We start from the raw sequence: 27,281 nt of genomic DNA, 5'->3' as shown, positions 1-27,281 counted from the left end.
ACTTTGGAGACATTTGCTCAGAAAAGAGCAATTGGTCTTTGAATATACATACATATATATACATCCATTTATATTTCCTACTGCGAGTCATTTGCATTGACATGTTTTAGCTATTGAGTCGTGCTCTTAAAATGTCAAATGCAATTATCATAGTTAGCAATGACTGGAAAAACTTTTCTCCAAATATTTTCCTAAGGAAAGAAGAGATTGTTTCTGCCTCATTTATACTCAGTAGCCAGCAGCTTCCCAGTTGGGGAGTTGTACCCCAGTCTTCTCACAGCCCTGCCACGGTGGAGTTGCTTTTCAGAGCCTTCCCGGGGGTCTCCATCTTACACCTGCAGAGGAGGCATGAGAGGCTCTGGAAGGCTGAGCCGAGAACCAGAGAGAGGCTTACTTCCATCTCAGCTCTGACTGCCCAACATGCTCCTAAAACAGAATCCACCTTCGTGAGATCTTTTAGACTGAGAATGTTTGGGAGTTGGCTAGAACCCCCGCCCCTTCAAAGCTGTTTCTCTAGACTAAAAAGAGCCTGGTTTGTTTCCGTTTGTCTATTTTATTTTTTAACTGCAGATTATCATAGGATTTTACTCAGTACTTATTTTGATTTAATAATACCTTACATTTTTAGTAATTTCTGGCTTTATAAGCCCATACACCTACCCTATTTTATCTGTTCTCTAAGTCCATGAGTGAGGAGAAGAACTTTTATTAGATGAGAAAGTATAGCCTTAGAAAAGTTCAGGGACTCATGCAATGACATAAGTAGTTGGCAAAAGAATCAGAACACCAGACTTAAGAGTTCGTGACTGTTGGTCCACGCCTCTTGAGACTAGACCATGCTGTTCATATAAAATGTTCTCAAAATAGCACTTTCTGTGAATTCCTCCCTTACATTAATTTGAGTTTCTGAGACTTTGCTGTATTGTCAGCCCTCGACTTTTGCTCAAGTGATGTTGAACCCTGCAATTCATTTTGACTTCTGGGACACAGTGATTCTAGCAGTTGCTAAAAGTATGCTGGGCCATAAAGGCAATGTCTTAATGATTTAAGACAAGAATCCTTTATTCCTAAAATAACTCTGCTCACTAATGTGATCAGGGAGCTCAATTTCAGTTTGACAGAGGTTTCAAAATAGAACTTCAGGAGGGAAAACTGCAATTAGATATTCATGGGCAATATTCTTAAGTTTGTGAAGGAGAATGTTAATGAAGAGGAATATTGATTTTATTTTAGTTTAATTATACTACATTTGATGTTATATCTGCCTCAAATTATAAAGAACTATCTTGTCATTACTTTGCCTTTTCTTCTTGTTCGGTACCTGCTGTGAATAAAGGCGAGGAACTTTTTGCAATCTGTAGCAGACATAGCATTAAATGTAATATACCTGTTGTGAGTAAGCAAATAAAACCCTGAACAAAATTCCTTGTACTAGTACTTAATTGCAAAATAATCTCATAGTCTCACCTTACCTCAGATGGCTCCCTTTTTAAAGATCTCTGTGAGATCAGGAATTGAGTAAAACAAAATATTAGAAAAATAGCCCAGTCACTCAAATCTAAATTGTTAGCTTCCTTTTCAAAGTCTTTTGCAGTTTTTTTCTTTGCTCAAGTATTTGGAGATTAAGGATTTCCATTTCATGGCGGACAGCTGTTGTCAGTAGACTTCTCCTGGGTGAATTAAAGAAGTGATAGAAACCATTTGAAAGCTGATTCTAGATGACAATAGAACTAACCTGGGACATGGCCCTGTTGTTTTTCTGTTACCAAATGTTGTGGATAATAACAATCATTTTGATAACCTCCATTTTCTTGGAAAATGATTGAATTGAAAATATAAGCTTGGAAATTACAGAGTGCTATGTTAAAGCCTTTGGGGGAAAAACTTGTGTAACAGTTGATTTTTCTTCCCCTTTGCTGTCGTCCATGTCCAGTTTTAGGTTTGGTAAGAGAGGCAGCACTGAAAATGTTTATTTCCACTGTCCCCCTCTCTCCCACTGCACCCCCACCCCCGCCAGGGACCTGGAGAGACTTGGATGCTCTCTTTGGATGATCTTTGCTTTGCTCAGTGTGCCTTAGGGGAGATTGCTGTGGGCACCCACAGGTGTTTCTCACCTCACCTTCTGGTATCTAAGAGGTATATATTAGCCTCCATTTCCTTCTAATTAGACCCTTCTGAGAGGATGTCTACTCTCTGCCCCTTTCAATTTAAGGCCAGATAGATTTTGCTTTGTAGTCCAGTGCTCTTTCAATGGCCTCATCATAAAAATATCTCCTTCTAAAGGAAGTTCTGGTCCTTGCTACAAGGTGGATGAGCCTGGAGGACATGATGCTGAGTGGAATAAGCCAGCCACAAAAAGGCAGATACTGATTGAGTCCACTTCTGTGAGGTCCCTAGAGCAGTCAAATTCATGGAAGCAGAAGAAGAATGGTGGTTGCCAGGGGCTGGGGGGAGAGGAGAATGGAAAGTTAGGGATTAATGGGTTTGAAGTTTTGGTTTTGCCAGATGAAAAGAGATCTGGAGATGGAAATGGCGATGAACACACAACAGCGTGAATGTACTTAATGCTTCCCAACTGCACACGTAAAAATGGTTAAGATGGTAACGTATGTATGTGTATTTTACCATAATAAAAAATATATTTTTAAAAAGTCTGCTTCTGTCATTTTGCCTACTGTATCTGGAATTTTTCTCTCCCCAACTAGATAATCTCTCCTGTGGTAATGATCACTTACGAAACGTTCTACCAGGTGCTCCAGTACAAAATTTCGATTCCCCGCCCACACATCCAATCCGTCCTTACATCTAGGTGACCTTACTCCCCCAGTATATCTTTACTTTGTCTGCTGCTCTCAGTTTCTGCCATTCTGGTTATAGGTCTTCTTCTTTCCCTTGGAAACAGTCTCCTGACTGGGCTCCAACCTTGTCCTTTCCAGCCTTTCTCTCGGTCCTGCATCTGTGCGAGTTGTTCTTCCTCCATTATTTCTCTAGGTTGGGCTTCTCATCTTCTGGGTCTGCCTGCAAAAGTCGTATCTCAGAAAGGGTCCTTCTCACCATCTGTTTCAACATGTCCTCCCCTCCCCAGCTGAGCCTCAGTTATTCTCCATCTCACCGCCCTGTTTTTAAGTATACTTACCCCACCGCGTCAGGCCCTTCTATTGTTTGTTTGATCGATTGTTGACTTCCTTTTCCAGGAGGATACAAACTCCATGACAGCAGGGATCTCTTCATATTCCCTGCTCTCTCCCCAGGATCCTGGCGTAGGGTAGAGGACATGGTACATATTTAATGAATTGAGTGACTGAGCAAAAATATGTATATATTTGTATAACTTTGCTCATTTTCACAGTTGAAAAATCATTTTTAAAGTGTCCTGGATATATTACATCTTTCATCACAAGATTGTGAAAACACGGACATGAAGAAATTGTGTATTTGTGGTTTGCCTCAAAGGCATTTCAAAATATAATGATCTCGATAATTTATAATACAAATAAGGAATTGTGCTTTAAGAAGAGCAACCTAGGACCAGCCACCTGCTAGTTTGGGTGCCTCAGAGTACTGTGTTTGTCTGCCTCATAACCACATTGACTTTTTCTGTGAAATTGGGATGATAAAACTTGTTTCATCCTCTTCAGAGTAGTTATGAAGACTGTGTTTTACCCTTTATGGTTTTAGAGTGCTTTGACATGTACAAAATGTTTTCTTATTCATGCCTCATAGTAAGCTGGTGAGTAGCTCTAAGGTGCCTTTCTTAGAGGAGTACCCTCATTTCCAACACCCCAGACCTAATGAGTGGCAAAGTGGGGCCCCGCTGAGGCCCACGGCTGTCTTTAGCATGATGCTGCCTCGTCACTGCACCACAGATGGGGACAGAGACTAGTTCAGACATTCTAAAGGTACATGAAAGTATAAACTCTTATCATTGTGGTTTTTGATCATGATAAGTTTTACCTAAATAAATTTGCTGCATTTTCTAACATGATTTGATTAAGCACTTGGGTGCTAAACAAAAAAAAGAATTAAAAAAAAAAAAAAAAAACAAAAACAAAAAACCACTACACGTCATTTTTTTTTGCAGTAGCAGTTATTTAATTCCAAAACTGTATATTTTCCTTGAATGTAGAGAGAGAGGAAATAAAAGCACTTGAAATAATCTAACTTTCTCAATATAATTGTCTCTTTCTGCTTGCCTTGGATAAACATGCTTTTAGTCATGGGAAGGTATTTACTGTGGGATGTTTGTGATTGGAAACATTTATTCACATGTACAGAGCCTATCTGCTCTTCCTAAGTTGGGTAAAGGTGCTAAAAAAATATGATACATATAAGTAAAGTTATATACTGTATGTATGTGTGTATGTATCTGTGTATAGACATGTATGTATACATGTATATATTTTATGTGTGATAGTACATATGTGAATGTACATTTATGTATTTATATATACACACTCATGTGTGTCTATACATTTATATGCATATACAGAGGGTGCCAGAAAATGTATGCACATTTTAAAAAAGGAAAAAAATCTATTAACATTGGAATGCTCACTATACTGATGATGTTTATTATTTTATACGATGTACCTTCTATCTCTTGTAATTGCAGAAGGCAAATGTGACTTCTTGACATGCAGTTTTAATTCAGGGTTTTCCTTTCTTAAAATGTGTATACATATTTTGGCACCCTCTGTATGCATATTATGTATGTAGTACATATGCACATTTGATTCATATATATATACATATATATTTTTTGCCTCCTGACAGTGAGCTGAGCAAACTGGCTGTTTTTTTTTGAGGCATCACCGTTTGTATGCCCATGAAAACGGATGAGATCTTCTAATCTTCTAAAGTATTTTCCCTTTGCAAAAAACAAAGGAGAGCTGGCTCAGAGCACAAAGAATACAAGCTCCCTCCGCTACGGTTCACAGTCCGAGAAAGGTGGAGCTCTTGGGATTTCATTAGCATTTGCCCTACTGGGTCTCCTCTACTGGCAGAAGTTCTGGAAGACACAGCATATGTGATTCTAGGCAATGACTGGATGTTTTTAACTTGCCCCTTGTATCTTTTCTCCTGCTGAGACTTCTGGCGCAAGTTTAAACTTTGACACTGCATTGTTATGCACCCGGTGTCTGTTCCACCATCAGGTCATGAAAGTTTGATGTGATTCAAAGTAATGTCTGGACGCCTTTCCACTGAGGAGACCTTTTTGTGTGTGCGTATAAAACAACCAGGACTTAAAGCCTTATGGAAAGATACTCGAAAATCCAAGTAAATTGTGTATATCAGGGTCACTATTTTCTATTATTTTTGACTCTGGGCAGATGGGTAGAATGCTTCTCAGGGGGAAGCTATGCTATTTTTCCCTGGAATGTTCCTTCAACTATCTCTTTCTAATCAGACTTATCAGATGGATAAGTTGCTTGTTCTGCTTAGTCTACGTGTGAGCACTCATAACTCTCAGTGTGTGTTTTTTGCCTTTATTCACAATGGGCTGATGGAGCATTTTTTTTATTTTATTGTCCTTCAGATGCTTCCAGTGATGATGCTGGCTAGAGGGTGGATGTGACAGAGGTGGCCGCTGCATGATTAACAGTTTCTGCAATGTAATTTGCTATGAACACTGTTTCTTGGTTTGTGACATGGGACTCTCTTAGCTGTGATCAAATCTGATTTACTGGGGGCCAGGCTTTCCTTCTCATAACCCATTCAGTCCTATTGCCATGAGCGAGGCATCCTAACACACGTCCTCCACCTTGGTGACGGCAGCACTCCTTACCAGCTTTTTGCAAGTAAAAACGTGCTCTTTGAGGTTGTGTTTTACAGTGTGCCTCTGAAAAACTTTTCTGCTCTGTTTACCTTGCTGCATCTTTTGTGATATCACATTTTTAGTTCATACCTGTGTAAGAATAGAGATCGCAGAGCCTCCACAGTTAACCCCCTCCCTACATTGACCACCTCCTTAAGTTGACCTAATTTTCATAGTCTTGGCGTACACCACATGTACATGCCAGTACAGTAGCCTAGTTCCTTATGCTGACTGCTTCCATATGTTGAAGTTTGTTATAGTCCCTTGGGTGGTCAACTTACAGAAGTTCTCTGTATGTGTGTGTATATAATACTCAAGTCATACTTTTGACTTTTGCAATTACAAGAGGTGCTCAAACATGACTTGTATTAATCTCTATCAGTATATATTGAATATTATAATTTTAATACAGTTTTTTTTTCTTAAAATGTGTATATATTTTTTGGCAACCTCTCTTTATATATCCTAAGAATACCACTTCCAAGCTGATCAAATGATTAATCACATAAATATTAATAGTTGCCATTTATTGAGCACCTTTTAAGTCCCATGTATCTTATCTATGCTATCTCATTTATTTTTTGCCAGAAGGTAAGCTGTTATTCCCATTTTACAGATGAGGAAATTGAGACTCAGAGTATAAAGCAGTTTGCCTAAGATTTTCCCAGTCTCTCTGACTCCAAAGCTTTTTCATGTTGTGACCACAGTGCCCTACGGCTTCTTGCTGGGTTATATAATAGGTTCTGGCACTGGATTGTTGATCCTGTGACTCTTCTTGGTGAATCGTGACCGAGTGACTTTATGGCCAATTTTCAAGACTCTAAACATATTATTAATGGCAGATCTCAACCACCTTAATGTGGCATGGATTTGACAACAATAACTACCCCCTTGATTGGTAGATCAATGCCATATTGGTGTTCCATTCTATCTGCCATCCTGTGACAGACACGACAGCTATTCTGACTTAGCTTGCTACTTCTTTATTTGTCAGGTGCTGTCCAAGAGCTTGTTACCCAAGGAGCAGAATTCAGTGATAATTTCTTTCTCTCCACTGATAATGAATCGCTATATATGAGTTTATCGTCTTCTAAGGAAAGGTTGGTGTCTATGTTGGTTCTCTTTGGGACCAAATTTTAGCCATTCAAGTTCTAATCATTTCATTTATAAAATGATGCTGGTTATATGCACAATTACTTATTGTAGATTGCCTATTTCCTGGTGTGTTCCCTCTTCCCCCATAGCCCTGGGGTCATGGGACTCTTATATCTGGCCTATCTCCCTGGGGGGGTGATCACTTAAGTACTATCACAAGTGATGATTACCATGAAATATTCTGTTTTATTTAACAAACCTTACAGAACTTAACAGAGTATGATATCTGGGTATATTGGCTGTAGTTTAGTATGTTTTCATAGTGATTTTTAGATAATGTTGAATATTAGTCTTCTTTATAGTTTATATACAGTATAACCTTGTTTTTGTTTCAAAATCAGGGTAAAATTTCTAGAAAATTAAGTAAAACCTTGGTCAAATTTTTAATCTTTTTGAGGCATTTTTCTCATCAGTAAAACAGAGATAATATACATGCTTCCCCATTTACATACTATTAATGAAAGGGAATATACATAAAGTGCCTTTGGGTGATGTCTGACATACTAGTCCCAGGTTTTCTGTTCCTTATAAACTGTGAATTATTGCAAAGTAATTTTTAACCCATATTTTTGCATTTTGTTTTGTTCTTATAGTTGTCAATATGTAATTGTTATTGATATCAGACAACTACATTTATATTTATTATTCATACTATTATTGTTATATTTATACTATTATTATTCATATTATTCTAGGTTACTTGTGTCTAGGTTACTTGCATGCTAATTTAAAAACTTTCTCCAAATATGCTATTTCATATTTCACTTAATTTTTGACATGAATACTAAGATCAATATTGTCACATTGTAAAAAATATGTAGCTATAGCCAGCAACAATAAGCTTTTAAATCAGGGTATTTATACTCCCTTATTTGAAGGAATAATTTTAATTAAGCAGAAGTGGGAAATGCATTTCAGTTCATTTTTCCTCATCTATAATTTTCTATAAATAAAATTTCATGACTTGATTAAATCTATAGAAATTATAGGACTATAACAAAATGAAAATTGATTACTCTTATTATTTTAATTTTAATGCTCCCGTCTATTTATAGTTTCATTGAGTTTTCTTTAAGAGGAGCTGTGAAGTGGAGTCTCAAAAATTCGAAACAGAGGTGGTGAGCAGAGGCCAAACACAAGATGGGGAAATAATAGTGGGTCATGACAGAGTTGATAGTAGCAGATTCAAAATGCATGCCAATTATAATGAATATAACTCCTGGATTATTCACCTGTCATTTTTCAGCTGGGCACCTTTCACTAGGAAAGGTAAAGATTATAGTCTCTTGGCTTTAACTTCCTTCTAGAAAGGAACGCAGGCCTATCTTTCCACAGAGTTATTTGACATGGATTTTGTCTACCAGGTCCTCATCCGGAGGTCTGTACTTCCTTCTTCCAATCCCAAAGACATTTAGTGTCTTCTCCAAGTCCAGGAATCACTCAACTTTGCTGTGGCAATAAGCCCCCAGTCCCAGTGTCTTATACCAGCAATAATTTGCTTCTTGCTCGTGTTACTTGTGGCTGTGGCTTCTCCGCAGGTGGCTGGATGATTGTGTTCATATTATCATTTGTACCCAGACTGAGAGAAGTTGCTCCAAGCTCACTGCAGCAAGTGTGAACCCAAGAGACTGAATCAACGAGGCAGTCAGAGGTAAAGCCAGGATGCAACCTGAAGGTCATCAAGTTGGTTCACTGGCCATTGGCAGAAACAAGTCACGTGGGCAGTCCCACGGGTTGGGAGTGGGGCAGGGGCCAGGGTAGAACCAGTGAGTGGATATTTGCAAGCAGTAATGCAACCCTCCCTTGTTGACTCAGATCTTCTGGATCCAGCTACATGTTAGGGAAGAAATAAGATGATAAACATTCATAGTATGTTGTGAATTCCCCCACTTGGCATTTACTGAAGCACATAGTAGGTTGTGACGACTACAAACATCAATGCAGTGGGGGACAGTAGCTCACACAGACAACCCCAGTACTTTGGGAGCTCCAGGTGGGAGGATCAGCCTGAGCAAGTGCAAGACCCCATTCTCTATCCAAAATAGAAAAAAATTAAATGGGCATGGTGGTGGGCACCTGTAGTCCTAGCTGCTCAGCTGGATAAACTGGGAGTTGGAGGTTGTAGTGAGCTGTGGTCAACACCACTGCTTTCCAGTCTGGACAACAGAGTGAGTCCCTGTCTCACAAAAAAGAAAAATTATAAAGAAACAGTTCAAAGTTGATGTCCAGATGAAACTTACACAGTGTTTTATAGGATCAATGTGTTTGCGAGTAACTAAAACATATCTAGCCATTCATTTGTTAATTTGTGTGGTGAGTATTTATACATATTTACTGTGTTCCAAGTACTGTGTTAGGTGCTGACTCCTTACCTTGGTACTCACTCTCTGGCTTCTCCTTCAGTCCCACAGCTTCGGTTACCACTTGCAGGATTCATTCTTAGCACAGACTCTGTCCTGAGCTGCATATTAACTGTCTTTCAGATGTAGAACCACACTTTTATTGGTTTATATGCCTTTAGGACCTCACATCAAAACTGAATTCCTTTTGCCTCTCAAACCTCCTCTCCTAATGGACTCTCCACTCATTCAGGTGATCAGTTATTTCCTCATTAATTTATGCATTTGATACATGTTCACTGGGTAGTTACCATGTGGTAGGCACTGTTCAGGATGTTGGAGATTCAGCAATGAACACAGCAAGGTTCTTGCTTTCATAAAGCTTACACTGAAGAAGTGAGTAGAGAGCAAAAAGCATGGACTAACAAAGAAAGGAAGTATAGATAGTGAGAAATAATGCAAAATAAAAATAAAAGATAACGTGGCTAAAGAAAGCCGCTTGAGGTGGTGGCAGTGTAGTAGGAACCTGAATGGGAAGAAGGAACTGGGGATGTGAAGCTCTGGGGAGTTGGCTTTAGGTTCAGTGAGGAGTGAGTGAAACCAGTGGAAGGCGGGACAAGCTGAGGTGTCAGGAACACAGAGAAGGCCAGTCTGGCTTGTGACACAAGGTGGGTGGGATTGGTGAGGTGGTTGGGACCCAGAAGTCCTGGGCTCTGAGGGCTGTGGCACACGTGCTCCAAGAATGATGAGAAGCTGTGAGGCTCCACCATCAAGTCAGAAGCCCAGTTGTCACCCTTGCTTCCTCTCTTTCCCTTTTTCCCATATCCGTTCGATCTCTGTGATACTCTCATTTTATTTTCTAAAAGTTTCTCAGTTTCATCAACTTGCTACATTCCCACTTCCACGTCCCCAGCCCACCCCATCACCATTCAGAGCGGCTTCCAGCCAGTCTTTTTGCCTCTAGACTTTCCTGCTTCCAGCCTGGTCTCCACCTCACTGCCAGAGTGATGTTTCTAAAATGCACCTTCAATCAAGTCAATTCCAGCTTGGAGACCTTCAGTGCTTCCAGTGCCTTGTTCCCACTGTTCCGTCCTCTGCCATCCTTGAAGCACACATGCGAGATCTCTTCCTTGCAGCCCTACTGTTGTGCACACTTACAGTTCTCTCGGTGTGTCACAGCCTTGCTTGCTGCAGCCCCTGAGCATTATGTTTCTTCCCGCTTCCCATAGCTGGATAGCTTCAATTACTCCTCCCGGTCCTACTGGAAGTGCTGCTTTTCTTCCCTAATAGCCCAGTCTGGTTTAATCACCTCTCTTTTTTTTTTTTTTGAGACAGATTCTCACTATGTCACGCTCCGTAGAGGGCCGTGGTACCACACCTCACAGCAACCTCCAACTCTTGGGCTTAAGCTATTCTCTTGCCTCAGCATCCCAAGTAGCTGGGACTACAGGCATCTGCCATAACACCTGGCTATTTTTTGGTTGTTGTTATGGTTGTCATTGTTATTTGGCAGGCCCAGACCTGGTTCAAACCTGCCAGCCCGGTGTATGTGGCTGTGCCCTAGCTGCTGAGCTATAGGCACAGAGCCTAATCACCTCTTTTATGTGTACCCGTTGCCCCTTGTGCTGCTCCCTCCCATTTTAGTATAACTCCACATTGTACTCATCTGTCTTCCCCATCAAAATGTGAGCCCATTGCCTTATTCCCTCTCATGTCTTGAGGTCCTAGCATGGTGCCTGGTACTAGTAGATGTTTAGAAATATTTGTTGGCTGAGTGAATATACACATGTGATTCAAATGGCCAAAGATGTGAGGAAAGAGGAACTTTTTCTCAATGGGTCAACATAAGTAGGGTTAGGCAAGTGTAAAGAGAAATGGAGCATCCTTTCAAGTCCCAGAGCACAGGAAGCTCAGTGCAGTGGAGAGAACACTGAGCCTCACAACATCATAATTTGACTCTTACTACTCACTGGCTGACTTTGGCCAATTTATTTATCCTGCACATACTCAGGAACCAGTGACCTGGGGTGTTCTATCGAATGTCAAGCCAGTATCTGCATTGCAGGATTGTTGTGAGGACTAGAGGAGGTAATGAAAGTGCTTAAATGAGTGCCTAACAAATAATATTACTAGTAGTATTCAGTCAGTAAATATGGACTGTTCAGTTTCAAATCAACAGTTCATTATATCTCAAACAAGCAGCAGCACAATGAATCAAAGTGTGCACCTAAACTATTGGCACAGTTTTGCCCTCTTAACAGTAGCTTGTTTATGTTATCAGCTAGTGTAGAAACCTAGAAATGGAGTGGTGATGGAATTGCTAAAGGCTTTTAACACAGCTTGTTGAGAATTGAATATGTTTCCTTAAACAAGGGGTCCAAAGCCTAGAAGATGGTGTGGTTAGTTGTTGCAAGGTCTGGTGAATATGGTGGATGACAGAGAGTTTCCAAGTCCAACTTTTGTAGTTTGAGCAACATTGTTTGTGCAGCACATGGTTAAGCATTGCTTTCCAAGAGGATTGGCCTGTCTCTATTGACAAGTCTTGGCTTCTTAATTGCAAGTATCCTCATCTTGTCATCCAGCTGGTTGCACTAAACATCTATTGTAATTCTCTGATCAGATCTCATGATGCTGTAGTGGATAATACTAGTGCTGGACCACCAAACAGACGGCATTAGCTTTTTCTGATGAATATTCTGTTTTGGAATGTGTTCCAGCACTGTATCTTTATTCGACCATTGGCCAAACACTTGCAGTTGTCAAAAAAAATCAGTTTTCCATCTCATGTAACAATATGTTATAGAAATGGTTTACCTTTATATTGTGACAGCAAAGAAAGTCAAGGTTCCAGATAATTTCTCTTCTAATGCTCGTTTAATTTATGTAGAACCCATCTATCCAGCTTCTTTATTTTGCCAGTTTATTTCAAATGGTCTAATATTGTTGGAATAGTAATATCAAACCTTGCTGCTAATTCACCCGTAGGTTCAAATGTATTCATTTCCATTATGGCTTTCAGTTCATCATTATCCACCTTGGTCTCAGGTCTCCCATGTGGTTCATTTTCAAGATTAAAATCACAGGATGGAACTTCTCTAACCATTGCTCTCCCATGCATTCATTAGCCACATCTATCCCAAGTACTTCATTGATATTTTGAGCTGTCTGTGCTGAATTGGTTCTATAATGGAACTCATATTTGAAAGTAACATGAATTTTTTACTTATTCTTATTTTACTTATTTACAAAAATGACAAAAAAAATTTTGAAAGGTAATCATGAGCCAAAACATAGATTTGAAAAATTGAGGATGTAACTTCACAATAAAAGTAAAACAAGAAGTGTCAAAGTGAAATGTCAAGATTTATCAACTGTCAAATATAGTATCTAAGGAAGTCAGACATTTTATACTTAATACCCCTAATATTAGTACTGAAATACAGTCATGAATATTCTCATCAAGGAGTATAAAGTTGATCATATATGGTAACTTTTAAAAGGCAAGATGGATAGTAAATTAGTATAGAAATGTATTCAGTTAGAATGAGTATAAGGTGGGGAAGATGTGAAAAATGGGACCATATGAAGACAGGATGAAGGAAAGAGTTTTTCTGAGCTCTCCCAGAAGTATTATTGCACTCAAGAGTCTTCAGAGAGGTCTTAGAGTGTCCATCAGACTCCTTGATTGCTGCCATTCATTTCAGCAGATTGCACAAGTGCCAATCTCTGGCACTTTCTTTGCTTCTTCTGATAGCTTTTGCTCCAGGTTTCTGTTCAAAGTCAAATTAGAGAAATCAAGGTTGCTGTGGCTCAGAAGTTGCTTTTCTTCAGTTTTAGGTTTTGGGATCTGAGGAACCCACATCTACTCAAAGCTTAAAGACATCAGAAGGAACATCGCTTGACAGTTCAATTCCATCCCATCAGCACTTTAGTCCCCTGGGTGCTTGATTCTTCTTACCTGGAGATGTCATTAAGGTGGCATGAATAACTAAAACACAAGGAATGAGCGGTTGAGTAAGACAGAGAAGAAAAGTGGAGACAGCTTTGGTTTCAGCTTTGTAAGAGAGCTGGGGAAACTAAGGATGAACAAAAGTGCTCTACTCAGACTGCTAGCAGTTTAAAGAGGTCAGAGACTGTGTTGTTATGTCTTAAACATTTAGTGTGAAACTCATTATGGGCACACTTTTCAAAACTGGAGATGTTACAGATAATTAAAAAGAAATGGGGGGGAGTGGAAAGGAAGGGCTAGAAATAATAACGACTTAATGTCTTAGAGTTGGTAGCTGATTCGATAATTTGAGTCTACATTGCATAAGTGTACAGGGCATTTAGAAAGAGAGGTAGTGAAGTTTCTTATGGGATTTCATTAAGCCCCTTTCTAGGCATCTTATTATTTTGGAAATTGAATAAACTCTTTTAGGCCACCAGAGCTAATTAATACATTTGGTAATTTGCTACTTCATTAAGTGGAACTCTTTGAGGAATCCATGAAGCTTCAAAATGTGCATTCTAGGAATAATTCTGTTGCTTTTCAGTAATAATAACAACAGACACGAATTATTGGACATTTATAGCATGCGAGGTGCTGTGCTCGGAGCTTATGTAATTCTCCTTTAAACTGCACAGTAGTCCTAGGAGGCAATATTTTCCCTGGCCCATTCTCACAGCCCTGGTCCCCCTTATTTGCTGCCATGTCACATATTGCAGCTGTTTCCCTGGTGTCTTCCTCTCATTATGTACATGATATTGTGAAACCAAGAGGACACAGAAATCTGCTTGCAGGGAATGCATTGTGTCAGCCTAAACCTGACTCCCATGAAGCCAAACCAGAAGGTGATGTGAAAAATACACAGAATACATTTGAAGATGTTTAGCCCTGGGCTCGTCTTTTAAATTTAACAATTTTTTTAAAACATAATTCCTTTGGGTGAATTTTTGCCAATGATAAACTCAGGGGAGCATGGATGCCTCTATTTTCTAGACTTATTTTGGTACTCAGAAAATTTATCTTTAAAAAATTTAAGGCCTGGTGTAGTGGCTCAATCCTAATACTCTGCGAGGGTGAGGCAGGTGGATTTCTTGAGCTCAGGGATTCAAGACCACTCTGAGCAAGAGTGAGACCGCATTTCTACTAAAAATAGAAAAACTAGCCTGGGCGTTATGGCAGGCGCTTATAGTCTCAGCTACTTAGGAAACTGAGGCAAGATGTTCGCTTGAGTCCAAGATTTTGAGGTTGCTGTGAGCTATGACATCATAGCACTCTTCCTAGGGTGATGGAATACAAGTCTGTCTCAAAAAAAAAGTCTTTTTAAATTAATTTCCCCCAGCTTTAATGAGGGATAATTGAAAATAAAAAGTATGTACTTGAGATGTATAGTGTGATAGCTTGATATAGATACATATTACAAAGTGATTATTAATTGATATATCTGTCACCTCAAAGAATTACCATTTTGTGTGTTTGGAGGGGAGGGTATAGGAAGCCTTTAAGTTCTACCTTCTAGAAAATTTCAAGTATGCAATACATTATTATTAACTATAGGTACCAAGCTAAACATTTGATCTCCAGAAAATAATTCATCTTATAACTGAAAGTTTGTATTCTTTGACCAAAATCTCCACCCACCCCTATTTCATTGACACCCTAGCCCTGGCAACCACCTTTCTACTCTCTGTTTCTGTAAGTATGATTTATTAAGATTCATCTTATTTTGTCCCACTTATTTCTTTTTATTCCCTTTAGCTGTTCTTATAACAGTTATCTATCATTTCTATTAGGTAAATTGATCCCATTTCCAAAGTTTAATTAACACTTTGTCATTGATTGGGCTTAGAGGTCATGTGCTACTCCTGGAACTACTATGAATATTATGTTTAATGGTTATTTTAAAATGCAATTTTATTGATTTTAGGTAAAAACCCATTACGTCTTTCAAGAGAGCAATATGTTGGGGGGGGGAATGATGCTTTCATTTATGAGTTCAAGATTTGTCTGCTAGTTTCAAAGATTTTCTTTTTTGAAATGTCAAAACTAAAAAGGGAAACAAAAATAACATTAACAGACCCACGTAGAAAATTATATTATTTGAGGATGTCAAATTGGAAGATGGAACATGTTTTTTTGCAGACTTCCCTGCTTCCTGAAAATAGCAATGAATAACACTGAAAATCTTTAATGCCATCTTTGAGCTTTTGCTTGATAAAACGAACCGCTGTATGGCTTCGAAGGTTTGGATAAAAAAAGAAAACTCTTTGCAGAAATATTTTATCCTTTCCAGAGCATCTTCTCGTCTCCGTGCATAAGTGCCATCCCAGTGGCATGCTTAATCCATCTTCACCGCCCTACATATCTTCAAGTGTGTGTATAAATTCTGTGAGGCAGGAACTATGACCTCGTTGTGAATAACTGTGCCCAACACTGTGCGTGGGACTCTATCACTTGATGTAAAACATGGCCCTGGGCGATCACTCTGCACTTTGTCTTTCAGGGTTATAAGGCTGGGTGTGAGCTCCTCGCCATGGTGGTCCTGCACCCAGTTTTAAGCATTTACCATAGAGCCAGTATCTGAGAGGCATCATTTGGCTATTTCTGTAAATTGTCGTCTACCCCTCATCACTCCTAGTGTTCACAGATGGCTGAAAGTAATTCAAACTCCTTTGTGCCTCAGTTCCCTTGTTGGCCAAACAGGGATACTATTGTATTTCTCACATGAAGTTATTATGAGAGTAAATGAAATAGAACACCCAGAACATCTCAAGCAGTACCTGGCACATAAAAATATGCGCTCAATAAATGTTAGTTTAAAACATTTTTTTTCCTCCTCTTAAGAGTAGGCTTGAGTTCATAAATCCCAGGAACCAAATGATTTCTTTCTATTTTAGATCCACTTTTACTTGTGTGCTTTTTCCTGAAGTGTAAGGCATAATTTTGTACTCTTCCAGCATGTTCCTGAGAGCATAGATGTGAGTGAAAGTGGAGTGATTTAGTATGAAGTGTCCTGATGTTAACTGCTTCCTGCCTGTGACAGGCTGAGGCAACCACCACTGGTGGCCCATAGAATTCCCAGGGTCCACCTCTCACCTTTCTATTCAGATCTCTTCTCCTATCTGGTTTCTGCCATCCTCATCACTTTGGTTTCTTAGCCAGTCTGTCGCTTACCTATTGGTAAGGCTTACCTATCTTGGCCTTACCTATTTGGATTGTGATATAGCCTGTTCGGTTTTGACTGGCATGTCTCTAAATGCCTCCCTTTGGAATGTCTCCTCTGCTATGAGCTGTTTGGAAGGTAAATCATACAGGAGAGGAAAGGTACTGTGTTGACCGAAATCCCAACAGCCCTATACTGCAAGTATTTAGTATTCTTTTTGTACAGGCGATGCCATACAGCATAGAGAGAATGAATAAATTCTAAAGGCCATAGGATGAACGCGTTGCTGGGTTTTAAGGACCATGTTCATGATGGTCAGTGGTTCTGGTAACTGTTTGCACAGCTTAGAACAGGGGTTTAAGAAGGCAGTGGCCTGCAAAGTTCACCCTGCAGCATGTTCATGCCATTAGAGGGAGAGCTGTCCGAGGTAGGCAGAAGAAACACCTCCCTTTTTCAAGCCAGTGACACACAGCTGGCTTCTACCCAGTAACCATTTCTCCTTCTTTCTTTGTTATAGGACCCCAACATTTAGTTGCCCATATTTCCATTTGAGGCAGACAGCTTTCCTCAGCCTTCCTTGCAGCTAGAGGTGGCCATGTGACAATTCTGGTTGGTGAGTTATGAGCGAAATGTTGCATGAGGCTTTTGAGATCAAAGCGATCTGATTTAGTCGGATATTTTTCTCCATTATGGCTTCCCTCCTTCTGGCCTGCAACTCAGACCCAATGCCTTATGGCAGAAACCATGAGATAGGAAACTTCCCCTATGACACTGTAGACACATAGAACTGTCACAGCCTTGAAATGCTCCTGGGAGGAATACATTTATGTAAGGAATGTGGAAACTTCTAGGTGGATGTGGTGTCAGGCACTATAGTCCCATTTACTTGAGAGGCTGAGGCAGGAGGATCATTTTAACCGAAGAGTTTGTGGCCAGCCTGGGCAACATAGGGAGATCCATGTTTAAAAAAAAAAAAAAGTTTCTGTTATTCTTTTTTTTGTCACCAAATGTATATAACAAAACACAGGTAAGTCTATATAAGTCGATACTTAAGCAAAACAACATCTAGATGGAAACTGATAACAATATAAGGTAGGAGAGAAAAGATACAGGGCTAGACAGCACCATAATGATCAAACAGATTCCATAAAATCTGCTCCAGGGTCCAGGGCCCTGAGGAGAAGACAGAAGCCACTGAAGACTTGAGGTATAAAGAGGTCAGCAAACTTCCTGCACCAGCAGGTCACCTGGCTACCACTGGGTCTAGAGTATGGGACTCAACACTGGGCTCTCCTGGATAAGGAGGCCATTGGGGGTGACAGCAATAGGCCCACCTTTGGGAAGTGCCAACCGGGTGTGCCTTTCTGGCAAAGGACCATGTAACTTATATTGCTACCACCAATTACCACCACACTGACCACCAGGAAATCTAAGCCTACTTCCCAGCTGCTGGACATCCAGTGTGGGGCATAGCAGGATTCTCTTAGGTCTGATTGGTCATTGCACCCAAATGCTATGGGGCTATATTTACTCATGTTCCACATTCCTGTTTTTCTTATCAGTCCCTCTGGTCATTTCTCACATCCGAACTCTTCTCTCCATGAGCCAATCCTCCACACTTCTCTCTCCCTATTCCTTCCATGTCTCCACGTCTTTTCCCATCTCCTTGACTTGAATTGAAACCCAGCTGCTTCCCAAGGACGTGGCCTCTCCTGCCACTCTCCTAAGGGGCAGCTGCTGGTCCCCTCATAGCCTTTGATTTTCAAAGTTCAGTAATTCCTTCCTTGCTTCAAAATGCAACTTTCTGACTAGTGTTTCTGCTTCATGCTGAGGTTTATGTTGCTGGCTCTCTTACTCTTTGTTAGAGCCCCACATGGATCTATGTGATTCACAGAGGACTGGTTCATTGTCAGTGACATGACAGGTGATCTAAAGATGACAAACTATCTTTAGCTTTTAGGGCTAAAGTACATCTAAACAATAAGAATCTATAAATTAATGTGCTTTAAGGAGTGAAAATAGGGTCTCTATGCTGAGGCAGGAGGATTGCTTAGGCCAGTCATTTGAGGTCAGCCTGCGCAAGAGTGGGATCACATCTCTGCAAAAAATAGGAAAATTAGCTGGGTGTGACAGTTGCCTGTATTTTAGCTACTCAGGAGACTGAGGCAGGAGGAGGGATTGAGGAAGGAATTTGAAGTTCCAGTGAGCTGTGATGATGCTACTGCAGTCTGATATGGACGACAAAGTGAGACTCTGTCTCAAACAAACAAGCAAACAAAAAAATAGGGCTTTGACAATATGAAATAGGGTTCTCCACACATATATTATGGAATAATTATAGTAAAGGTGAGATTTTGTATATATGGTATAGATTGATTTACTTAAAAAAGGAACAACCCTAGAGGATTGCTTGATAGTTGGATGTTTTTCCCTGGGATCTCAATTATGTCATTTTTAAAATTAATCATAAGCTCACTGGATGGAACTTAGCAGGCTGTTATGAAGCCAAGTACCTAGTCAGCATTAAATTCATTTTAATAACTGAGTATTAGCTATAAAGAAGTGAGAACCATTAAACATCTATTGATTGTGGGGTTTCTGATTTCTGCTTTGCATCTGTGTATTTCATCTCACTTTTTTTTTTTGGTTGCAATTCAGCCGGGGCTGGGTTTGAACCTGCCACCCTCAGTATTTTGGGCTGGCGCCTTACCGACTGAGCCACAGGCGCCGCCCCTCATCTCACTTTTAATTTTAAAAGCTAGAGTATAACTTGTTCTGAGACAAGGATAATGCTCTGGCAAATTGTAATATATGTTATTTTAAAATTTGATCTGAATTGTAGAAGATAGGCCTTCTAGGAAACAACCCATTTACAATCTTACTCAATTTTTTGCTAAAGAAAAGCCTAGGGATTCCTTTTAGCCACTGTGATAGTCAAAGGATTTGCAGATTCTGTTTTCATTTGATTTTTTTGTAGTTTGCTAGCAGGCCAAATGAAAATAAGATTAGAACGAACCTTTATCAACATCAGCCAACAGACTAATGCCATTAATGAATGTTCACCCCAAAATTCTCAATAAAATCTTAGCAAGCAGAATTCAGCTACACATTAAAAAAAATCATTGCCACCAGGTGGGTTTCATCCTTGGGATACCTAGTTCAACATGCTCAAATATGTAAATGTAATTCATCACTTTAACAGAATTAAAAACAAAGACCATTTGATCCTCTCAATAGTCACAGAAAAAGCATTTGACAAAATAATTTTTGATAAGAACACTTAAGAAAATAGGCATAGATGGGACCTTTCTTAAAGTGATAGAAGCTATCTATGACAAACCCACAGCCAATATCACATTGGAGGGAGAAAAACAGAAAGTGCTTCCACTTAGAACTAGAACCAGACAAGGATATACACTATTGCCACTACTACTCAGCATTGTGCTGGCCATTGTGCATTGCTAGCCAATACAATCAGGCAAGAGAAGGATTTCAAGGGTATCCAGATGGGGACAGAGAGGTCAAACTCTTGCTTTTTGCTGAGGATATTATCTTAGACTTAGAAAATCCCAAGGATTCAACCATGAGACTCCTGAAAGTGATCAAGAAATATGGCAACATCTCAGGTTATAAAATTGATATTCACAAATCAGTAGCCTTCATATACAACAACAATAAGCAAGCTGAGAACCAAATCACCAGTACAATACCCTTCACAGTAACATCAAAGAAAACAAAGTACCTTGTGATATACTTAACAAAGGACATGAAGGATCTCTATGTGAAGGAATTATGAAACACTGAGAAAAGAAATAGCAGAAAACGTTAACAGAGGGAAGAACATACCAGGCTCATGGCTGGGAAGAACCAACATTGTTAAAATGTCCATACTACTCAAAGAAATCTACAGATTTAATGCAATCTTCATCAAAGGCCAATATTATACTTTGAAGAACTTGGAAAAAATAGTTCTACATTTCATATGGAACCAAAAAAATCCCAAATAGCCAACACAGTTCTATGAAATAAGAACAAATCTGGAGGCATCATGTTATCAGACTTCATGTTATGTGATGAGTCTGTAGTGTTCAAAACAGCAAAGTATTGGTATAAAAATAGAGACATGGATCTATGAAACAAAACTGAGAACCTAGAGATGAAACCAACCCCATATCACCATATGATCTTTGATAAAGCAAACAAAAACATACATTGGGGAAAAGAATCCCTACTTAATAAATAGTGCTAGGAGAACTTGGTAGACACGTATATCAGGCTGAAACTGGACCCACACCTCTAACCACTTACAAAAATTAATTCCTGATGGTTAAAAGATTTCAATCTAAGACTCGAAACTATGAAGCTCTATAAAAAAGTGTGGGAAAAACTTTGAATCTCATCGGCCTAGGATAGGAATTTATTAAGCAGATCCCATTGGCAACTGCAACAACAAAAATAAGCCAATGGGACCTGATCAAGTTAAAAAGATTCTGCACAGCTAAGGACATAATGAACAAAGCAAAGAGACAACCTTCAGAATGGGAGAAGATATTTGCCTGCTATAAATCTGAAACCAGAATCTATGAAAAACTCAAGCAATAGGAATCTTAAAACTAGTCTTGCCCATTAAAAACTGGGCAAGAGACATAAACAGAATCTTTCCTCATGAGGACAGATGAATAGCCAACAATTGCATGTAAAAAATGTTCATCATCCCTAATCATCAGAGAAATGCCAATTGAAACCACTTTAAGATATCAAGTTAAGTCCAGTAAGAACAGCCCATATCACAAAGTAGCTAAGCTACAGGTGCTGGCATGGATGTGGAGAGAAGGGAACACTTACACACTGTTGGTGGGACTGCAGACTAGTACAACCTTTATGAAAACAAGTATGGAGACTCCTCAAAAAACTAAAAGTAGACCTTCCATTTGATTCTGAAATCCCACTACTAGGTATCTGACACACAAAAAATGCCATTTTACCATAAGAACATTTGCACTCGAATATTTATAGCACCTCAATATACACAGATGTGGAAACAACCCAAGCACCCTTCAACCCAGGAATGGATTAATAAACTGTGGTATATGTATGCCATGGAATACTTTTCAGCCATAAAAAGATGGAGGTTTTGTATCTTTTGTAACAACTAAAGGCATTTGGAGAACATTCTCCTAAGTAAAATATCACTAGAATAGAAAATGAAACCTCAATACTAAGTTAAAACTAGTAGATTAACAACTAACTACAGGCCCATGTTGAGAGAAAAACCCAATTAAATTCAAGAAGGGGCGAGGGTAGTTCAGTCAGTTCCCACACAATGGGCACAGTGCATGGGTGTATGGCACACTTCCCAGTGAAGGACCCAAGTACAACTTGGACTTTACCTTACAGATGCCAACAATGTAACCTCGTTGTTATATCCTTGTATTAATCTGAAGAAAAAAAAGAGTAGTGAACAGGGTTGGCAACAGACTTCTGTGCTCTTTCTAGGAGTGAAAAAAATATTTTTTTGACACTGACTATGAATTATATTGGTATGCTTCAAGTCTCCAAGTAGAATGCCTTTAAAAACAATAGATCATACTTTGTTCCATACTGTCACTTAAAATAAACTTCCCTTAAGATAAAGTATTAGAACTTAAATTTCAAAGATAATTCAGCTCTGTGCCCTAATGTTCCCAAAACATCAGCCACATTTGGGGGGTGGAAGAAAAAAGTGCATTAACCCATTGGGACACTAATGACCATTGACTCAGTGGTGGCCATCCATTTCCCTCTTGGTAGAATCTCATACTCCTACAGTGGTTCCCAGGACTGCATGATATGACTTTTATATTTTGGACCTCATTTCCTGTCACTCTCCTCCTGCTGTCTTGACTTACCAGGTAGGCCTTCATGCTGTTTCTACAGACCTGATGTGCTCCTGTCCTGGGACTTTGTGTTGACCATTCTCTCTATCTGAAACTGTAACCTTCATTTGTCCCTACTCTGATCCCACTACCCCACTTTTGTGTGTGTTTTAGTGCTACCCATGGGCCTGTCAGGACAAAGCCCATACTGGAAAACTTATGGCTGTGAGTGCATGGCAGGTGGCCATGGTATTCTGCCTGGATATCTCTGAGACTAGAGACGCAGTTGATAAATGACAGCCTGCCAAGCATCTATTACTACATCCCAGCTGTGCCTGGGACTGGGTGTGCATCCCTTAGACGGCTGTGTGCAGATGCACCTGTTTCACTCTGAGCTCTGGCATGTCTCAGTGTTTCTGATGATGGGGGCTAAATAGATGGATCGATCTGGGATCTGATGTAAAGGGTGAAATTCGTCGCCTAAAAGGAAGCTTGGCCTGCAAAATGGCATCATCAGAATTTCAGATGAGAGCTGATCTGCTTTTCAATTAGCTGCCATTTCAAATTTCTAAATTCCTTGCATGGAGGAAGCCATTCTAGATTAGAAGGGTTGGAATAATGATATCTTCCTTCTTAGGTTTCTGTGACTAATATTGGTCTTTATGTATGAAATCCATAAGAAATTCTGCAAAATTGAAACATTAAAAAATTAATATAGAAAGTAAAAATCCATTATTTTTCATGGAGAGTTATGTTTTGGTGCCATTGCATGAATGATGCTAGGTTAAAAATTTATTCCTATTGAGTTGGATCCTTTCCAGAGCTGAAGGTGCATGGCTCTGTGAACCGTATAGTATGTGATGTTAGCACTCTTCTTAGAGTATAAGCTTTAAATCTGAATTGAAAGATCCTAAATAGTGAACTGAAGATACTCTGTATCACTTGATTTTATAATGGTCAGCAAGCACCATGTGAGAATTACATGAATACCTTTTTAATAAAATTGATGAGGATGGATATTTAATATCTATTAGGTAATAAGAGTAGCATAGCCTCATTACATTTTTCAATATGTCAAACGGTCTATGAAACCCATGATCGCATTAATGTACACAGCTATGATTTAATAAAAAAATGCAATTGATTTTCCATCTATGTATAATTGAAATTGTTCAGTGTTGTCAATGCAGAAAAATACTTGCTTGTATATTGCGTGTGTGTGCGTGTATGTGTATGAAATAAAGGATTTGTGCCAAGTACTAGATGGTTGTATCCAAGGAATTGGGCCCTTAACATTAAGAATTTACGTTTTGTAAAATGCAGTAAGACATTTAGTCAAAATTAAAATTGTGATGAGTTTGAACATCCAAACCACCTCAATATAGATCTGTTTTAAAATAAGCACTATACGATTAACACCTGCATGTTGCTGACTACCGTGATACATTCCAGTGGCAATAAAAGATTATTTCATCCCTAAATCTTCTTTTTAATGTCTTTTAAAAAATGAATTGATCTGACACCAATGAAACTTTTTATAATGAATCATACCAGAGAACTAACTGCATTTTAATGCCTGGATGCCCCGTGAAATGATGAGAGGGGGTGAAAGGGAAATGTATTTTTCTTATTCAGGTATTCCTCATGTCCATTTGCAATTCCTGATCAACGGTTCTAAAGCTTTCTAGCTACTATCCCCTCTGCAATCCACTTCCTTTTTATGTGATTGCACTGATTTTCTGAAATCCCTCTGTCCTTAGTCTCTGCCCTAATTATCTACAACCTTCAACTACAACCTTCAATCTCTGATTTTGCACGTCATCTGAAGTCCTCCATGCTATTACACCTTGCTCACTACTCTGTGATAATTTGTACTTCAGCATCCCTGATACAACCAAAGAAACTGAATTGGCATAGCTACTCCCATCCATCCACAGCTGTGCCTGGCTGGGACTCCCCTGAGAAAGCAGGCAGCTCTGATTTGTGTCACTTTCTTGCTGTCATTCAACCACCCCCAGAGCTCTCAAGGAATTTGCACCTCTCAAAATTTTTGGAACCCATCTCAATGGTTACATAGTCCAATTCTACTTTGATTTGCTGGGAATGTAGAACTGATTTGACTGTTGTGGAAATTACTCCCATCACCAGAATGGAAAGTGTGGAACCAGTTTACAGGAACCCTTTAATGTTGTACCCCCGACTTTTCCAGAGCTGTTTTTCCAGTATGTGATAAGTTCCAAAAGATGAACTTGGGGTGCATATTCATTCTAGGTCTTGGAGAAGGTACAAGAGATTGAATCATCTTAAAAGGCTCCTCCCATTTATTCGGGTCATCATTTCACTCATTCATTTTACTGTTGGTCTCTTTCTTATGGTACCAGCCACATTGCTTATTACACAGGTATTTTTAATATAAAATGTGCCTTAGTCCATTTGGGATGTTATAACAGTACCCTAGCCTGGGTGGCTTATAAACAACAAACGTTTATTTCTCACTGTTCTAGAAGCTGAGAAGTCCAGGTTGAAGGCACCAGTGTCTGGTGAAGACTTTCTTTCTGACTCACAGACAGCTGCTCTCTCTCTTTGTCCTCACGTGGTGGAAGAGGGCAAAGGAGTTCTTTGGGGTCTCTTTTATCAGCTTACCAATCCCATTCAAGAGGGCTCCACCCTTGTGACCTAATTACTTCCTAAAGACCTCCATCAAATACCCCTACAATGAAGATTAGTTTTCAACATGTGAGTTTTGAGGGGACACCAGGATATGTCTATAGAAAACCCCACACTGTTAAACTGTCCTTGACTAGATTTAGTCTATTTTAAAATTAATTTACTTCTCCCATCTTCATTCTATATTTCCAAATTAGAGCTTCACACTCCCTTCTTTCTTGGACTCCTCTCTGTGAGCAGACTTGTTCATGTGGGAAGGGTGCTAGAAGCCATATACCGTATGCCAGATATCTCGGATGAGGCTCAGAGGAAAACACAGGCAGTGAGATTGAGCTCGCATACTTTCCTAGTGAAAGTCAGTTCAAAGTAGGTTTCAGATTTAAGGTATCTGAAAAATAAGAAAAATAAGAAATACCACTCAGACTTCCATCCTGTTGTGTTGTATAGAGAAATGAAATAAGTTAGAGTCCCTCTCCATGCCTCTGTGCTCACAGAGATTACTATTTGTGTGGTATTTATATGTATACTCATATCTGAAAATGCCATGGATGACTTTACCTGTGATTATAAAAGGGACAAAAGGGAGCAAGCTAGATATTGATGAGACCAAGTGAATGAGTTTTGGTCCATTCATACTATAAACCGTGATGTGAGTTTATAGTATATACAGTATAGAGTTAGTATATAGTATAGAGTTAAATGAGGATGGTGCTAAGGCTTAAAAGCAAGTGTCATATTAATATGTGTCATAAAATTTAATTTTGGTAAAAAAAATGTGCATTTCTTGGCAAACCATAAAAGAAGAATAGATGACACACCTAAGTATTGCTACAGTTTCATTTGTTGCTTTAAGCTTTTGAATATTTCAAAAATAGATATTACTTTTATAATCTTAAAATTATAAAATATTAAAGCACTGCCATCTCTCCACATTTTTTTTTATTTCCATCAGTCCTGGAAAATATATTGGTTTTCAATTTGCATTTTTAAAATATATCATAAACATCGCACCATAAAATGTCATTCTTTCAACGACCGCAAAGGACCTATTGTGTGTATACCACAACTCCCTGAGTCATTTTGCTCTTGGTGGATCTTTAGGCTGTGTCTCAATTTTTGCTATTATTAGCAATGCTGTGAACATCGTTTTCTCTAGATATGCACATACATAAGCAATTATCTTTGTAGAATGAATTATTAGAAGTGGAATTACCAGAAATGCATATTTAACGTTTTAATACTTTGCCTAATTTCCTGAGGTTCAACTGATTCTTCAGAGACTAAAATCAAGTATTGTAGAATAAGATATTTTCTCTCTTTTTGATGGCTTAGATTAACTATTGTTGGGACTTGAAAGTTAGTGAGTGCATTTTTTATTTAATGTGGTGGAATTTGGGATGGAATAGTGTGTAAGGCTGGTATGCAATTTTCACTTGATGTTTTGCTTGAAACACACCATTAGCCTGTGTTAAATGGTGGCTGTCCTTTTATTTGCTATTAAATAAATGATGTACTTTGATATCCTCAACTGAAGGAACCTGAGGTGAACTGAGACTTTTCATTGTTTTTTGTTTACAACCATTATTTTGTAAATAGTTGTTAATACCAGACTTTTCTTATGTGCAGACATCCTTTTGGAATTATAGAACATTTTGAGAAATTAGTAGGACCCCTTTTGGGAAGTTAAACTACTGTTTTTTGTTTTTTGTTTTTATTTTTTTAATTACTGCTTCACTGAGTCCATTGTTAACTGCATGAGTTTATATGCTCTCAAAAGTTATGTCACAGATCATTTCTGATTTCTTAATTTGGCTTGGGATACAATACTACCATAGACTTTTCAACTGTAAGTAAGTTTTGGGTATGGATTTGACTACAGCAATGGAGAATGAATGTAGAAATCAATAGAGTAATCATAGATAGAAAGATGGATTATCTATACAATCTTACAAGTGAGGGAATTGAGAAAATAAGCCCTTAAGAAACTGATAGAAAGGCTGGGCATGGTGGCTCATGCCTGTAATCCTAGAATTCTTGGAGTTTCAGGTGGGTGGATTGCTTGATCTCAGGAGTTCAAGACCAGCCTGGGCAAGAGTGAGGCTAAAAAATAGCCAGGCATTGTGGTGGGCACCTGTCGTCCCAGCTACTTGGGAGACTGAAGCAAGAGAATCACTTGAGCCCTAGCGTTTAAGGTTTCTGTGAGCTATGATGCACTCTACTGGGGGCAACAAAATGAGACTCTGTCTCAAAGGAAAAAAAAAAAGAAAGAAAAGAAAAGAAACTGATAGAAATCATGGGTTGG

The sequence above is a fragment of the Nycticebus coucang genome, chromosome 15 (assembly GCF_027406575.1).
Source record: "Nycticebus coucang isolate mNycCou1 chromosome 15, mNycCou1.pri, whole genome shotgun sequence".
NCBI classification, from domain to species: domain Eukaryota; kingdom Metazoa; phylum Chordata; class Mammalia; order Primates; family Lorisidae; genus Nycticebus; species Nycticebus coucang.
This window is presented reverse-complemented; position numbering follows the sequence as displayed.